A 12096-nucleotide genomic window follows, 5' to 3' on the forward strand; every position below is an offset into this window, starting at 1 on the left:
GGTAAAAACCTGGCGTTAAACGCCAGGAATGGGCACCAGCCCGGCGTTTAACGCCAGAGAAGGCTCAAAACGTGGATTTTGATGCCATTTGGTGCAAGGATGCCTTTTCCTTGACACTACAGGATCTGTGGACCCCACAGGACCCTACCATCATTCTCTCTCTTCTTCCCCCACTCACCAATCACCTCAACACCTCTTCCCCAAAAACCCCTCACCTATCAAATCCCATCTTTCTCTTCACCATTCACATCCATCCTTCATAAATCCCCACCAACCTCACCCTTCAAATTCAAACCACTTTCCCTCCCAAACCCACCCTCCATGGCCGAACCATTCACCCCCCTCTCTCCTATATATACCCTTCTTCAACCCTTCATTTTCACACAACCTAAACACCCTTTCTTACCCTTCTAGGCCGAACACACCACCTTCCCCCTCTTCCTCATTTTCTTCTTCTCCTACTCTCTTCTTTCTTCTTTTGCTCGAGGACGAGCAAACATTTTAAGTTTGGTGTGGTAAAAGCGTTGCTTTTTCATAACCATTTATGGCATCCAAGGCCGGAGAAACCTCTAGAAAGAGGAAAGGGAAGGCAAAGGCTTCCACCTCCGAGTCATGGGAGATGGATAGATTCCTCTCAAGGGTGCATCAAGACCACTTCTATGAAGTTGTGGCCTTGAAGAAGGTGATCCCCGAAGTCCCCTTTTCACTCAAAAAGGGTGAATATCCAGAGATCCGCCATGAGATCCGAAGAAGAGGTTGGGAAGTACTTACCAACCCCATTCAACAAGTCGGAATCTTGATGGTTCAAGAGTTCTATGCCAATGCATGGATCACCAAGAACCATGACCAAAGTGTGAACCCGGATCCAAAGAATTATCTTACTATGGTTCGGGGGAAATACTTGGATTTTAGTCCGGAAAGTGTGAGGGCGGCGTTCAACTTGCCTATGATGCAAGGAGATGAGCATCCTTACACTAGAAGGGTCAACTTTGATCAAAGGTTGGACCAAGTCCTCACAGTCATATGTGAAGAGGGCGCACAATGGAAGCAAGATTCAAGAGGAAAGCCGGTCCAATTGAGAAGGCATGACCTCAAACCCGTGGCTAGAGGATGGTTAGAGTTCATACAACGCTCAATCATTCCCACTAGCAACCGGTCCGAAGTTACCATAGACCGGGCTATCATGATCCATAGCATCATGATTGGAGAAGAATAGAGGTTCATGAGGTTATAGCCCAAGAACTCTATAGGGTGGCGGACAAGACCTCTACCTTGGCAAGGTTAGCCTTTCCTCACCTCATTTGTCACCTCTGTTATTCAGTGGGAGTTGACATAGAGGGAGACATCACCATTGATGAGGACAAGCCCATCACTAAGAAAAGGATGGAGTACACAAGAGATCCCACTCATCATGAGATCCCTGAGATTCCTCAAGGGATGAATTTTCCTCCACAAGACTATTGGGGGCAACTAAACACCTCCCTAGGAGAGTTGAGTTCCAATATGGGACAACTAAGGGTGGAGCACCAAGAACACTCCATTCTCCTCCATGAAATTAGAGAAGAACAAAGATCATGAGAGAGGAGCAACAAAGGCAAGGAAGAGACATTGAGGAGCTCAAGCACTCCATAGGACCTTCAAAAGCAAGGAAGAGCCGCCATCACTGAGGTGGACCCGTTCCTCGATTTCCTTGTTCTTTATTCCTTTGTTTTTCGAATTTTAGTGCTTTATGTTATCCATGCTTGTGTCTTATGATCATTAGTGTCTTAGTGTCTATGCCTTAAAGTTATGAATGTCCTATGAATCCATCACCTTTCTTGAATAAAAATGTGCTTAATTGAAAAAGGAAGAATTGCATGAATTTTGAATTTTATAATAGTTTAATTATTTTGATGTGGTGGCAATATTTTTGTTCTCTGAATGTATGCTTAAACAGTGCATATGTATCTTGAATTTGTGGTTCATGAATGTTGGCTCTTGAAAGAATGATGAAAAAGGAGACATGTTATTGAGGATCTGAAAAATCAATAAAATGATTCTTGAAGCAAGAAAAAGCATTGCTATTCAAAAAAAAAAAAAAGAGAGAAAACGAAAAAAATAATAATAATAATAATAATAAGAGTTGTGATCCAAGGCAAATAAGAGTGTGCTTAAGAACCCTGGACATCTCTAATTGGGGACTTTAGCAAAGCTAAGTCACAATCTGAAAAGGTTCACCCAATTATGTGTCTGTGGCATGTATGTATCCGGTGGTAATACTGGAAAGACAGAGTGCTTTGGGCCACAGCCAAGACTCAATAAATAGCTATGTTCAAGAATCATCATACTTTACTAGGAGAATCATTAACACTATCTGGATTCTAAGTTCCTAAAGAAGCCAACCATTCTGAATTTCAAAGGATAGATTGAGATGCCAAAACTGTTCAGAGGCAAAAAGTTAAAAGCCCCGCTCATCTAATTAATACTGATCTTCACAGATGTTTTTGGAATTCATTGCATATTCTCTTCCTTTTATCTTATTTGATTTTCAGTTGCTTGGGGACAAGCAACAATTTAAGTTTGGTGTTGTGATGAGCGATGATTTGTATACTTTTTGGCATTGTTTTTAGTATATTTTTGATATGATCTAGTTAGTTTTTAGTATATTTTTATTAGTTTTTAGTTAAAATTCACTTTTCTGGACTTTACTATGAGTTTGTGTGTTTTTCTGTGATTTCAGGTATTTTCTGGCTGAAATTGAGGGACCTGAGCAAAATCTGATCCAGAGACTCAAAAGGACTGCAGATGCTGTTGGATTCTGACCTCCCTGCACTCGAAGCGGATTTTCTGGAGCTACAGAAGCCCAATTGGCGCGCTCTCAACGGCGTTGGAAAGTAGACATCCTGGGCTTTCCAGCAATATATGATAGTCCATACTTTGCCCAAGATTTGATGGCCCAAACCGGCGTTCAAAGTCACCTCAAGAAATCCCAGCGTTAAACGCTGGAACTGGCACCTAATTGGGAGTTAAACGCCCAAACTGGCACTAAAGCTGGCGTTTAACTCCAAGGAGAGTCTCTACACGAAATTTCTTCATTGCTCAGCCCAAGCACACACCAAGTGGGCCCGGAAGTGGATTTTTATGTCATTTACTCATCTATGTACTAGTTTTCTATAAGTAGGACCTTTTACTATTATATTATATACATCTAGGTAGCTATCTTTGAGTTTTATGCTATCTTAGATCATTGGGAGGCTGGCCATTCGGCCATGCCTAGACCTTATGCTTATGTATTTTCAACGGTGGAGTTTCTACACACCATAGATTAAGGTGTGGAGCTCTGCTGTACCTCGAGTATTAATGCAATTACTATTGTTCTTCCATTCAATTCCGCTTGTTCTTTATCCAAGATATCACTTGTTCTTCAACATGATGAAGGTGATGATTGACGCCCATCACCATTCTCACCCATGAACAAGGTGACTGACAACCATTCTTGTTCTACAAGCATCTGAGGCTTAGTGAATATCTCTTGGATTCTTCGGAATCTTCGTGGTATAGGCAGGACCTGATGGCAGCATTCAAGAGAATCCGGAAGGTCTAAACCTTGTCTGTGGTATTCTGAGTAGGATTCAATGATTGAATGACTGTGACGTGCTTCGAACCTGTAACCTACTGGGCGTTAGTGACAGACGCAAAAGAGTTATTCTATTCCGGTAGGGGAGGGAACCAAACCGGTGATTGGCAGCACTGTGACAGAGTGTGTGCATTAGCTTTCACTGCGCGGATGGGAGGTAGCTGCTGACAACAGTGAAACCTTACACGAGCTTGCCATGGAAAGGAGTAAGAAGGATTGGATGAAGACAGTAGGAAAGCAGAGAGACGGAAGGGAAGGCATCTTCATACACTTGTCTGAAGCTCTTACACCAATGATATACATAAGTATCACTATCTTTATCTTCTATGTTATTTTCGTTCATCATCATATACATTTGAGTTTGCCTGACTAAGATTTACAAGATGACCATAGCTTGCTTCAATACTAACAATCTCCGTGGGATCGACCCTTACTCACGTAAGGTTTATTACTTGGACGACCCAGTGCACTTGCTGGTTAGTTGTGCGAAGTTGTGTAATGCCATGGTATTGAGCCACCAAGTTTTTGGCGCCGTTGCCGGGGATTATTTGAGTTGTGAAAAAGTATTGTTCACAATTTCGTGCACCAGGTTTGCAGACATTGCAAACTACAAGGCAGTGAGATTCATACCCAAAGAGTACAGTAGGGTGCAATCAAAGAAATTAATCACAGATGCAAAGTACTATCTTTGGGATGAACCATATCTCTTCAAGAGATGTGCAGACGGAGTAATCCGTAGATGTGTGCCTAAGGAAGAAGCGCAAAAGATTTTATGGCACTGCCATGGATCACAGTATGGAAGACATTTTGGAAGTGAGCGAACAGCCACAAGGGTCCTCCAAAGTGGCTTCTACTGGCCCACTCTCTATAAAGATTCCCGAGCATTTGTGCTTAATTGTGACAGTTGCCAAAGATCAGGCAACTTACCTCACAGTTATGCAATGCCTCAACAAGGAATCTTGGAGATTGAGTTGTTTGATGTATGGGGCATTGACTTCATGGGACCCTTCCCACCATCATACTCAAACACTTATATTCTGGTGGCAGTGGATTATGTATCCAAATGGGTGGAGGCTATTGCAACACCCACCAATGACACTAAAACAGTGTTAAAATTCCTCCAGAAACACATCTTCAGCAGATTTGGTATCCCTAGAGTGTTAATTAGTGATGGGGGCACTCATTTCTGCAATAAACAGCTTTATGCTGCTCTGGTTCGTTATGGAGTTAGCCACAGGGTAGCTACTCCATATCATCCACAAACTAACGGGCAAGCTGAAGTCTCAAATAGAGAACTCAAAAGAATCCTGGAACGGACTGTAATTAACCGTAGAAGGGATTGGGCAAGAAGCTTGGATGATGCTCTGTGGGCATACAGAACAGCATTCAAGACCCCTATAGGGACCTCTCCATACCAGCTTGTGTATGGAAAGGCATGTCACTTGCCAGTGGAACTGGAACACAAGGCCTATTGGGCAACCAGATTCCTGAACCTTGATGCCAAGTTAGCCGGAGAAAAATGATTACTCCAGTTAAATGAGCTAGAGGAATTTAGACTCAATGCTTTCGAAAATGCAAAGATTTACAAAGAGAAAGCGAAAAGATGGCATGATAAGAAATTGTCATCCAGAGTCTTTGAGCCGGGGCAGAAAGTTCTGCTATTTAATTCTAGGCTCAAATTATTCCCCGGGAAATTAAAATCCCGGTGGAGAGGTCCATATGTCATTACAAACGTATCACCATATGGATATATAGAGCTTCAGGATAATGACTCTAACAAAAAGTTCATTGTTAATGGACAAAGAGTCAAACATTATCTTGAAGGCAATTTTGAGCAAGACTGCTCAAAGCTGAGACTCGAGTAAAAACTCAGTAATAGTCCAGCTAATGACAATAAAGAAGCGCTTGCTGGGAGGCAACCCAGCCATTTACAAAGTTTATTTACTAATTAAATAAATTTTCTTTTTTTTTCAGATTTGTGTCCAAGTATCTCCAAGGTAAAATAGCAATTGGTTGGATTCACAGAGTTATACAGGAAATTGGAAGCTCACTGGCGTGAAAAAGCCAGTAAGAAACACATTGGGCGTTGAACGCCCAAAAGAAGAACCCACTGGGCGTTCAACGCCAGTAAGGGTAGCTTTCTGGGCGTTAAACGCCAGAAAGGAGCATCCTCTGGGCGTTAAACGCCAGAAAGAAGCACCTTCTGGGCGTTTAACGCCAGTTTGGTAGCATCCTGGGCATTTAGAAAAACGCCCAGTAACAAAGGACTTCCTGGCGTTCAACGCCAGAAAGATGCATCAACTGGGCGTTGAACGCCCAGGAGAAGCAACATGTGGCCGTTAAACGCCCAAACCATGCAGCAGTTGGGCGTTTAACGCCAGGATGGTGGGGAGGAGGTAAAATTCGTTTTTCTTTACAAATTTTCTAAATTTTTAAGTTTCAATTCATGATTTCTTGCATAAACATGTTTCAAAATGTCATCCTTCAAAATCAAATTGGTTTTCTAAGAACCCTAATTTCTAAAATCCCTTTTTCAAAAATATCAAATGTATCTTAATTCATAAACACAAATCTTTTTCCAATTCAATTCTTTTTCAAATATTTTTAATTTCTTCTCATATCTTTTTCAACTCATCTTATCTTTATTTGAAAATGCCTTTCCTTCTACTCCTCTCCTTTCCTTTCTTTTGCTTGAGGACAAGCAAACCTCTAAGTTTGGTGTGATTTGCCATGATCACTGAGCTAAAACTCATTAAGATCATGGCACCTAAGAGAATAGGAAGAGCAAGGATGTGAACTTAAGGGAGCTGAAGCGTCAGAAATTAATTCTTGAAGGCACCCCACAGACTAGAGGAACATCCACTTCCCAAAATACAGGTTGTTAAGTTCTAATTCCAGCTTTAACTCTGTGATAGTATTATTATAGGATTTTACCTTAGAAATTCACCTTAGGAGATATTTAGTAGTAATTAGTATGTCTATTTTGATTTTATTTCCTATTAAGCTATAATTTATTTTTCTCATCATCATCAGGCATGAATAAAGTAGTAGATTTTTTTTTAGAATTAAGAAGTAATCTATATTTTTCGAGTTCTTAATAATAAAATTTATAATTAATTATATGTGGTGGCAATACTTTTTGTTCTCTGAATGAATGCTTGAACAGTGCATAATATGTACTTTGAATTTGATGAATATTGGCTCCTGAAAGGATAAGGAACACGAAAAATATTGTTGATGATCTGAAAGATCATGAAATTGATTCTTGAAGCAAGAAAAAGCAGTCAAAAAAAAAAAGCCATGAGCACTAGCCAAGAGAAAAAAAGGATCCAAGGCTTTGAGCATCAATGGATAGGAGGGCCCAAGGAAATAAAATCCAGGCCTAAGCGGCTAAATCAAGCTGTCCCTAACCATGTGCTTGTGTCATGAAGGTCCAAGTGAAAAGCTTGAGACTGAGTGGTTAAAGTCGTGATCCAACGCAAAAGAGTGTGCTTAAGAGCTCTGGACACCACTGACTGGGGACTCTAGCAAAGCTGAGTCACAATCTGAAAAGGTTCACCCAGTTATGTGTCTGTGGCATTTATGTATCCGGTGGTAATACTGGAAGACAAAGTGCTTAGGGCCACAGCCAAGACTCATAAGTAGCTGTGTTCAAGAATCAGCATACTACACTAGGAGAGTCAATAATACTATCAGAATTCTGAGTTTCTAAGGATGCCAATCATTCTGAAATTCAAAAGATACAGGGAGATGCCAAAACTGTTCAGAGACAAAAAGCTACAAGCCCCGCTCATCTAATAAGAATCTGAGCTTCATTTAAAACTCTAAAATATTATTATTTCTTAATTTCTGTTAGAACCTATTTTATTCATCTAGTTGCTTGAGGACAAGCAACAGTTTAAGTTTGGTGTTGTGATGAGCGGATATTTTGTACGCTTTTTGGGAGTAATTTCATGTAGATTTTAGCATGTTTCAGTTAGTTTTTAGTAGAATAATATTAGTTTTTAGGCAAAAATCATATTTCTGGACTTTACTATGAGTGTGTGTATTTTTCTGTGATTTCAGGTATTTTCTGGCTGAAATTGAGGAAGCTGAGCAAAAATCTGACTTAGGCTGAAAAAAAGACTGCTGATGCTGTTGGATCCTGACCTCCCTGCACTCAAAATGGATTTTCTGGAGCTACAGAAGTTCAATTGGCGCGCTCTCAACGGCGTTGGAAATTAGACATCCAGGGCTTTCCAGCAATATATAATAGTCCATACTTTGCGCAAGGATAGACGACGTAACTTGGCATTGAACGCCAAGTTCATGCTGCTGTCTGGAGTTAAACGCCAGAAAAACGTCATGATCCGGAGTTGAACGCCCAAAACACGTCATAACCTGGAGTTTAACGCCAAGAAAGGCCTCTACTCGTGGATAGCTTTAGTCTCAGCCCCAGCACACACCAAGTGGGCCCCAGAAGTGGATTTCTGCACCAATTATCTTAGTTTACTCATATTCTGTAAACCTAGGTTACTAGTTTACTATTTAAACAACTTTTACAGACATTTCTTGTACCTCATGACATTTTCAGATCTGAATTACATACTTTGTGACGGCATGAGTCTCTAAACTCCATTGTTGGGGGTGAGGAGCTCTGCAGCGTCTCGATGATTTAATACAATTCCTCTGTTTTCCATTCAAACACGCTTGTTCTTATCTAAGATGTTTATTCGCGCTTAATTGTGAAGAAGGTGATGATCCGTGACACTCATCACCTTCCTCAATCCATGAACGTGTGCCTGACAACCACCTCCGTTCTACATTAGACTGAATGAATATCTCTTAGATTCCTTAATCAGAATCTTCGTGGTATAAGCTGGATTGATGGCGGCATTCATGAGAATCCGGAAAGTCTAAACCTTGTCTGTGGTATTCCGAGTAGGATTCTGGGATTGAATGACTGTGACGTGCTTCAAACTCCTGAGGGCTGGGCGTTAGTGACAGACGCAAAAGAATCAATGGATTCTATTCCAACCTGATTGAGAACCGACAGATGATTAGCCGTGCTGTGACAGAGCATAGGAACGTTTTCACTGAGAGGATGGGAAGTAGCCATTGACAACGGTGACACCCTACACAGAGCTTGCCATGGAAGGAGCCTTGCGTGTATTGAAGGATTTCAAGGAAGAGTTGAAGTCAAAGGACAAAGCATCTCCAAAACTCCAACATATTCCCCAGTCCTTTATAAACAAGTAACTCTATTGTTCTCGTTTATCTTTCCAATCAAATCTAATAATTCCAACTTACAATTTTAAACATTTTGACTTCTTACGATTAAATCCAAATAACCTTGTTGACATCCTAACTAAGATTAATAAAATAAACATTGATTGCTTCAAGCCAATAATCTCCGTGGGATCGACCCTTACTCACGTAAGGTATTACTTGGACGACCCAGTGCACTTGCTGGTTAGTTGTGCGAATCACAAATTCGTGCACCAGTAAGCCATGAAACTTAGGCAGCAAATTAATCAAAATGTTCTTCAGTTCAAAATCCGTAGCCAAATTCAGGTGACGCGCTTGATATGGTTGCAATGTAAAGTTCGGAGCTCCTGCTTCCTGGAGAGTAATCCTCCTAGGCTCTGCCATAGTACCTGCACTTAAATCAACAGAAGAAGTATCAATAGAATCAATAGAATAGGAGCTAGTTTCTTCTTCAAATGGAGCTTCAGACTCAACCTCAGATAAGACTGGTGAATTAGTAGAAACCCCTTCACCACCCTCAGAGGCTAACCGACGCCGAGCTCGCCTAATATGTGAAATAATCTTTTCGATCTCAGGATCAAATGCGGCTAAGCTCGGATCCGGTAACGATCGCGTCATTCAATGAATGAAACATATAGCTCATGGTAATAAAATATATTAAGAAAATTAAATAATAAAATTACTAATAAATCGAAAGCACACAAACAAAAATAAAATAAAAAATACAATTATGTAAATATAAAAAAATTTATACCAACCAATAATTTAGCACACTGTTTCAACTCCCCGGCAACGGCGCCAAAAATTGATGGGTGGAAAAATGCCGGTTAAGAAATTTTTAATAAAAGCAACGTTGCGAGTACAGTCTTAACTGACGAAAGTTCCACTATCAATTTAAAAGTGTGTCACAATTAAAATTAAATAACTAGGAGTAGAATTCCTAGGTCGTTTCTCAAAGAGTTGAAACAAGGTGAAATTTATTGGGGTCAGGAATTTTCTAAGAAATTTTAGAATTGAAAACGGAAAACAAATGGTTCTCAATTAAAGCTGTAAATAATGACAAGAGGTATTAGATATTTGAAATAAATTGCCTTGGCTAAGAGAAGATTAATTGGGGTTTCTTTCCTTGTTGACTTTCCCAAGTATAATAGTAAAATGGTGTTGTTTCCACTTAATTATCCTCTAACTAATAAAGAAAAGTCAAGTAGGTGAAACTAATTCTGATTCACAAGTCCTAATCACTTCCCATAGAAGGATTAGAGTTAGTGAAAGTTGAATTAGCTAGCAATGTCCAATCACAAATTAATACTTGAGTATTCCAACTCAAGGGTTTTCAATTAATCAACTCCAAAGCCAAGTTGGGAGCTCTACTCCATTGATATGAATGTCATTTTTACAAACATGTAAAGGGAGTAGAAAGGAGACGTAGTAATTACAATTAAATTTATAAAAGCGAATTTGGAGCTAATAATTAATTGAAAGAAATCAAACAAGTAATGGAATTAAATATAAAAATAGTTTATTGCATTAATAAATTTAAAATTAACAATATCCAAATATAACCACAAGTAATTAAATGAAAAACACAAGAGTAGTGTGATAGAAAAGTAAACTATAATGATGAAGACTCCAATCGAAGATAGTAGCAGTTCTCTCGATATCCAATCCAAAGCAAAACTAGAAAAATGCTAAGAACCCTAGGAGAAGTAGTGTTTCTCTCTCTAGAATTCAAAAAAAAAAACTAAAAACTAAACTAAAGTGAAAAGTAAAGTGAAGTCTCCCCTCAGTCTCAGCTACACCCCTGCCTCTAGTCTGCATTTTTGGGCTTGAAACTGGGTCCAAATCAGCCCAGAAATCGCCTCCAGCGAGTTCTGATAGTACTGCACGTGACGCTTTGTCACGCGTATGCGTCGGCCACGCGTACGCGTCGCTAGTCGTTTGCACTTGTCACGCGTACGCGTCGCTATGAATTGTGCTAATGCGTGCGCATGCGTCAGCCATGCGTGCACGTCGCTGCTCGCTTGCAATCTCTTTAGTTTCTTGTGTTCCTTCCATTTTGACATGCATCATCTTCATCCTTTAAGTCACTCATGCTCTGTAAACCTGACACTTCACAAACACATCACAACATCAAATGGTAATAAAGGAGAATTAAAAATTAACAAATTAAAGGCCTAGGAAGCAAGTTTTCATTCATGGTATAAAATTAGGAAAGAATTGTAAAACCATGCAGTTTGTATGTATAAGTGTATGAAGAATTGATAGAATCTACTAAATTTAGCACAAAATAAACCATAAAATAGTGGTTTATCACTTTTCTTTTATCTTCTTCTCTGATGGATAGATGTGATTAAAGCAAGAGAGAAGAGAGAGAAGAGAGAGAAAATTTTCGAAGGAAGCATTCAAAGCATATTAAACTCAATTGAAATCTCACTTCCATTTTTCAAGACCAAAAGTAACGTGTAAAGCTTTCAATGTAATTAAATCAAATTGAATTTTTACTTTCAGTTACCCGGACATGGAGTCACGTGTTAGGCTTTTGGTTACTTGAGGAATAAAGTCAATTGAGTTGAGATTTGAATTCCATGTAACCGAAGCATGTTTTGAAGTCCTTGAATTCTTTTCTTTAATTCATCAATTTTGATTTCATCATAGGCTTAGGATATGGGCTACTTTCTTTTTCAATATTCAGCCACTAATATTGAAATTTATTTTACCCAAAACTGAAATTTTTTTAATGATCTATTTTGGCTTGTGTAACTTTGTCTCAATAGAAAACTAATTTACTTTCTCCACACTTAAACAAAATCATCAAACAACCAGTTAAAAATTAATTAAGCTTTTAATAATATTTTTAATTTTCTAATATATATTTTAATAATATTTAATTGTCATTTCAAATATAAGTTTTCCAAACTCAACACTTATAAATTCTGTCAACCTAAAAACTTGGTCAAGAACTGCATCGAACATACATTGTCATTACAAATTGGGTAAATTCTTCGGTGTAAAAGCGGTTGTCTTTTTACATGAGTAGAAATATAATGTATTCTATAATTATATGACACGTGTTTTACTAAGGGGACAGAATTTGTCTTTGCTAAGCTATATATGCAGGCATGTTATAGTATGTTCACGTGATAAGGTTGATAACATATATCCTATTAGTAGTAATTATGTTAGCATAATTGTGGGCTTATATTTGTTTTATTGGACAATTATGTTAAAGACTG

The sequence above is a fragment of the Arachis stenosperma genome, chromosome 10 (genome assembly GCF_014773155.1).
Source record: "Arachis stenosperma cultivar V10309 chromosome 10, arast.V10309.gnm1.PFL2, whole genome shotgun sequence".
NCBI classification, from domain to species: Eukaryota; Viridiplantae; Streptophyta; class Magnoliopsida; order Fabales; family Fabaceae; genus Arachis; species Arachis stenosperma.